This window comes from Phoenix dactylifera, unplaced genomic scaffold, assembly GCF_009389715.1.
Source record: "Phoenix dactylifera cultivar Barhee BC4 unplaced genomic scaffold, palm_55x_up_171113_PBpolish2nd_filt_p 000478F, whole genome shotgun sequence".
NCBI lineage: Eukaryota > Viridiplantae > Streptophyta > Magnoliopsida > Arecales > Arecaceae > Phoenix > Phoenix dactylifera.
Genome location: NW_024067899.1, coordinates 203,878 through 210,194, shown reverse-complemented (window position 1 = coordinate 210,194; position 6,317 = coordinate 203,878). Strand labels below are relative to the sequence as shown.

Genomic DNA, 6,317 nt, shown 5'->3' with positions numbered 1-6,317 from the left:
GAATCCATCGAATTAGACGGGGTTTGGTATCCTTCTTTGCAAGAAGGTGTCGAAGGGCAGCATGATCAGTGAATACGGTAACCTTGGATCCTAATAAGTAAGATCGAAACTTGTCTAGTGCGAATACTACCGCTAGCAATTCTTTCTCAGTGGTGGTGTAGTTTAATTGTGCATCTGAGAGTGCTTTACTAGCATAGTAAATGACATGAGGTACTTTATCTAGCCGTTGCCCTAAAACTGCCCCAATGGCATAGTCGGATGCGTCACACATTAATTCAAATGGAAGGGTCCAATTAGGGGGCCGTATGATAGGTGCAGTGGTCAATTTTGAGCGAAGATTTTCAAATGCCTCCTCGCATGCTTTATCAAAGACAAAGGGAGTGTCCTTGGCCAGAAGATTGCACAAAGGTTTGGAAATCTTACTGAAATCCTGAATGAAGCGACGGTAGAAACCAGCATGGCCAAGGAATGATCGGATTTGTTTCACAGTTTTGGGTGGGGGGAGATTGGAAATAAGATCGACTTTGGCTTTATCTACTTCAATGCCCCTCTTGGACACGACGTGTCCTAAAACTATGCCTTCTTGAACCATGAAATGGCTCTTTTCCCAACTTAATACTAGGTTGGTCTCCTTACATCTTTTCAAAACTAAGGTCAAATTGTTCAGACAATCATCAAAAGATAGGCCAAAAACTGAGAAATCATCAATGAACACTTCTAGAAAGTTTTCCACCATATCTGAAAAAATGGCCATCATGCATCGTTGAAAAGTTGCGGGTGCATTACATAATCCAAAAGGCATCCTCCTATATGCAAATGTCCCAAATGGGCAAGTAAAAGTGGTTTTCTCTTGATCGTCCGGGTAAACAGGTACTTGATTATATCCAGAATAACCATCTAAGAAGCAGTAGAAACCTTGACCAGCCAACCGTTCCAAAATTTGATCTATGAAAGGTAGAGGGAAATGGTCTTTCCTAGTCATCGAATTAAGTTTTCTGTAGTCAATACACACGCGCCAACCCGTGGTTGTGCGTGTTTGTATTAATTCTCCTTCCGTATTCTCAATCACAGTGATACCTGATTTCTTGGGTACCACTTGTGTCGGACTCACCCACTTACTATCAGAAATTGGATAAATGATTCCGGCATCTAATAGCTTCACTACTTCTTTCTTGACTACCTCCTTCATGTTAGGATTGAGTCTTCTTTGCATTTCTCGGGTAGGCTTTGCATCATCTTCGAGATGAATTCGATGCATGCAAACAGAGGGGTCAACCCCTTTCAAATCGGCTACAGACCATCCTATGGCTTGTTTATTCTCTTCTAGCACCCTCAAAAGTTTACCCTCCTGTTCAGTAGATAAGTTGGCTGCGATAATTACAGGGAGGCTATCTTCTGGTCCTAGAAAGGCATACTTAAGATTTGTTGGAAGTGGCTTTAACTCAAGTTTAGGTGGTGAATCAATGGAAGGACAAAGTGGCGTGCTAGCAATGGAAGGAAGAGATTCAGGTCGGCTCTTCCAAGGAAGGGAACTCACAGGAGATTGATTGTCAAGTAAGATGTTAACTTCTTCTATGGCCTTGTCTATATCAAAGTTGTCAATGTCAAAATGGGCCAGACATGCCTCTAAGGGGTCATCTGCTAAGATATAGGGAAGGGCTTCCTCTACAAGATCATCCATTTCGTCAATTAGGCAACACTCGTCTTCCCTCACATGTTGGTCAGCGGCATGAAACACATTCAATTTAATTTTCATGTTCCCAAATGATATATCCATTGCCCCAGTTCTACAGTTGATGCATGCATTGGCTGTCGCTAAAAAGGGACGACCAAGAATCACAGGGATTTGTTTTTTTAGGTTGGGCACATGTTCCATGTCAAGGACGATAAAATCTACTGGAAAATAGAATTTGTCTACCTTGACAAGAACATCTTCAATCATCCCCCGTGGTATCTTCACAGATCGATCAGCCAATTGTAAGGACACCGAGGTAGGTTTTAATTTACCTAACCCAAATTTTTCATAGACTGAATAGGGTAGAAGATTCACACTTGCCCCTAGATCTAAAAGTGCTCGATCAATGGAGTTATCTCCTATGACACAGGAAATAGTGGGAGCGCCAGGATCTTTGAATTTTGGAGGGGTGTTGTGTTGGAGAATTGAACTTACCTGTTCAGTAAGTAAGACCTTTTTAGGCACATGTGTCCTAGATTTTCGCTTTTGGGTGCAAAGGTCTTTGAGAAATTTGGCATAGGAGGGAACTTGTTTGATGGCATCAAGGAGTGGGAGGTTGATTTTAACTTGTTTGAAGACCTCCATCATCTCTTCTAGTGAAGTTCCCTTCTTGCCAAAGGGAGTGGGTGCATTAAGTGCTTCAGGGAATGGAGCCTTTGGAATGTGGGTTGTAGCAGATGGTGAACTAGTTGAAGAAGGTTTTGGATTTTCATGTGATATGGTCTGTTCCTCTTCTTCACCTTCCTTATTGTTACCCTCCCCAACCTTATTATCTATTATACGTCCACTCCTTAGGGTAGTCAAAGCATTGGCTTGCTCATGATTTAGTCGAGTTTCTTGAGCCACGTATTGTCCCCTAGGATTACTCATTGGTTGACTTGGAAGCTTACCTTCCTCTCGCTTGTTTAATGCATTAGCTAGTTGACCCATTTGGGATTCTAGCTTAGCAATTGATTGCGTGTGAGAGTGCAATAGTTGTGTGTTTGCCTCCAAACCTTGAAGGGCAGTCAACACCTTCTCCTCAAAGGCTGTATTTCTTTGGGTTGGAGGAGGAGGGTGCTGAAATTGAGTTGAGGGATGGTAGAGATGAAACTTCTGAGGATTTTGAAAATTTTGAGAGTGGGGTTGGGCAGAGTTCGAAGCTTGCTGTCTCCAAGAGAAATTTGGATGATTCCGCCATCCCGGGTTATATGTATTGGAAAATGGGTCATTACTCGGTCTGGGCTGTGTTTGAGCAGCATTGATATGTTCTTGTACGAGTTCGGAAAATTGGGGTGCTGAGGGGCACTCATGAATAGAATGTGATGGGCTAGAACAGATAGCACACACTTGTGCTTGGGAAGAGCTAATGACATGTCCCCCTACCATCAGTTGGTCAATCTTATGGGACAATGCATCTACCTTGCTAGACAGGTCCATAGAATTACTTATTTCACAAATGGTTCCTCTTCTTTGAGAATTCGGGGGTGCTTGACGAGAACATGAAGCATGGTGGAGGGAGTTTTCATTAAGATTTTCAAATAATTGCCATGCTTCATGCTCATTTCGAAGCATGAAAGTCCCCCCGCATGCAGCATCAATCATATGACGGTTTCGTTCAGTCAATCCATCATAGAAGCATTGCACTAGCTGCCACTTAGGTATTTGATGATGAGGGCATTTACGGATTAGGTCCCTAAATCTCTCCCAAGTTTCATGAAATTCTTCTCCCTCAGTTTGGGAGAAGCTTGTAATGGCACGTCTAAACTGGTTCGTTCTTCCTATGGGAAAGTATTTTTTAAGGAATTTTTGTTGCATTTGATCCCAAGAACGAATTGAGTTAGCTTCTAAAGAATTCAGCCATTGTTTGGCTCTATCTTTAAGGGAGAAGGGGAATAACCTAAGTTTCAAGGCATCATCAGTGAAGTTTTGAATCTTGACAGTGGTGCAAATCTCAAGAAATTCATCTAAATGTTTGTATGGGTCTTCATTGGTGAGCCCATAAAAAGATGGGAGCATTTGGATCACACTAGACTTTATTTCATATTGTACAGCTGCTACCTCAGGTAATCGAATGCAAGATGGGGAAGTGTAAATGGTGGGAGTAAAGTATTCCCTCAGGAGTTTGGGTTGTTCTTCAGCCATCTTAAGAGGTGGGGATGATCCTAATATTTTGATCTTAGCTCGAATGTTCCTAAGGGTTCGTTCTATTTCAGGGTCAAAAGGTAATAGGTTTTGTATTCTAGAACGACTACCGTGCATACACTAGTACTCGATCAATCAAGCATGCAATAAAAGAGAAAAGCATACCAATCCTAGTCTTTGTCCTAAAATCACTAGACAGCTCCTAACTGGTTTGAAGAGGGCACCTAAGCCTCCAATCCGGTCTAATGAACCGAGTTGACCAGGTAAGCTCCCAGGTAAGTGGAGGGGTCACGATGCGTTCGCAAAGGTCCCACTTAAAACCCACTTGCCTCGAACATATGAACTGTCTCCCTTATAGGGACAAAGCTTGCCTAGACATCAACTAAGCCACAGAGCGAAATTGGTGCAACCTTCGGTGATCTTCGTCCTATTGAGCTCGAATGTCCCTAGGGGCCAACGTCTAATTGATTTTAATTAAAGATGACACTATGTGAGATTGAGTTCACCTAAGTTGGGCAAGAGTCCGGTGATGAAATCCGGCTCTTATCTTGTTGGGGTGATTGCCCTTACTAGGTGCAAATTGATTTGTGTATGTGTATCAAGCATGCATTCACAATTTTGCTATAATTAACATCAAACAATCACCACAAAATTTCAAACTAATAATTAATTTAAATAAGAAAAGTTTAGAGGTTACCAAAGGAAATTTCCCCAGCAATTTAATTTTTTTTTTTGCAAACCTCTACAGCATTTCTTTTCCGGCAGTTCTCCTTTTGATCATCCCAGATTTTTTTCCTCGATTCCTGATAAAATAAATAAATAAATAAATAAAAATTAGTAAGGGAGAAAAAGAAGATAAGAAAAGTAACAATAATAGAAATTTTTTTTAAAGAAATTTTTTTTTTAATTTTTAAATAATTTTTTTTTAAATAAGAAAACTAACTATGCTAGCAATCCCCGGCAACGGCGCCAAAAATTGATCGGTTATTTCAATTTCAAAAATAAACCACGCAATAGCACGTATCCTGTAGGATAGTGATTACGGGTGTCGGTCCACAGGGATTGAAGAATAAGTTATTTTTTTTAAAAAAATAAATCAACAAGAAGGATTTGCTAACTTGATTTAACTAAATCAAACTATGAGTACGGATTGAAATTTTATCAAAGTAAATAGATCTAGGGTTTGGAATCCACCACATAGCATTGCATCAAGGATTGTGTTCTTAATCTTATCTTTTGGAGAGGCATGCAATTTTGGCTACAAGCCTTATAAAATAAAAGCATAAAGAGTTTTAGGAAGATCCATCTTCGGTATAGCATGAAGTGTCTACCTAAGTATGCTAATCTAGGGTGTAGCACATCTCATCTTCCTAGGCATGGATCATCTTAGACTACTTTAGCAACATGAATAGTAAATGGCATGCTCAAGGTTTAAACATCATAAAATAATTTTTCATTGAGAATGAGAATTTAAACAAACTCCAAAAAGATTAAAAGAGTAAGAACTACAATGCCCTGTTACATTGCTAGGGCTTCATCCAGCCCTAGACTAGGTGTTCAGCCGCGCATGGTGGCCGGATGTCCTTCCATCTTCAAATGAAAGCCTTCACCTCTCATTCTTCCCAGAATAACACAAACTCTTCTCTTTCCTCCTCTCTCTCTTCTTTTTTTTTTTTTTTTTTATTTCTTTCTCTCGGCTGGTGGCTTCTTCTTCTTCACCGAAACAGGGGTTCTCCCCTGTTTTCTTTCTTCTCAACCGAGCCCCCTCTTCTCCTCTGCCGTCCTCCCATTTATATAGCTTGCCAAAGCCTTGAAGCCGGCGAAGGATCAAAACGGTCGCGGGATCAATGGGCGCTTGATTTTCTTCTTCTCGGAAAACAGGATCATGGCTTGATCGTTGGGAGGAATGCACGGATGGTGGGATGGATCGCTTGCGGAAGGAAGGAGGCGCTTCACGAGCAGCTAGGATGGAGTGCTAATCCGGAAGCTTTGGAAGAGGAGGAGACGTGGATCCGGGCGCTGGGAGGAGCCGATCACGGGAGGACGCCATTCACGGATGCGGTGCCGGCTTGGAGGCGGAACGTGGGGTCGCGGGCTGTCCGGACGCGGAGGCTGCAGTAACGGGATCGATCGTGGAAGGAAGGAGGCGCGCGTGGAGGCGGAGGAGCTGCAGATCCGGAAGGGGGAAGAATGAATGCACGGAATGGCTGAGGGCTTCACGGCTTGATCGGTGGCTTCGGATGCTCTGTGGATGGCTGATCACGGACGGCTGGCCGCGGGATCGACGGGAGGACGTCGTGGAAGGTGGACGGCCGCGGGATCGACGGGAAGCTAATGCGGAATGTTTGGATGCACTGCGAGGGAGGGGGGGAAGAAGATAAACAGTGGAAGAAGAAGAAGATAAACAGTGAATTTATATATATATTATTTATTAATTTATTTATTTATTGATATATAT

At 42.3% G+C, this 6,317-nt stretch overlaps 1 non-coding gene across 1 annotated transcript; it reads left to right on the top strand.

The window, feature by feature from the left end:
* The first annotated feature begins 3,377 nt into the window (after nt 1-3,377).
* Nucleotides 3,378-3,483, top strand: LOC120106149. Its single transcript, XR_005508374.1, has one exon. It is a non-coding gene; the product is annotated as a small nucleolar RNA R71 (small nucleolar RNA).
* The last annotated feature ends 2,834 nt before the right edge of the window (nt 3,484-6,317 follow it).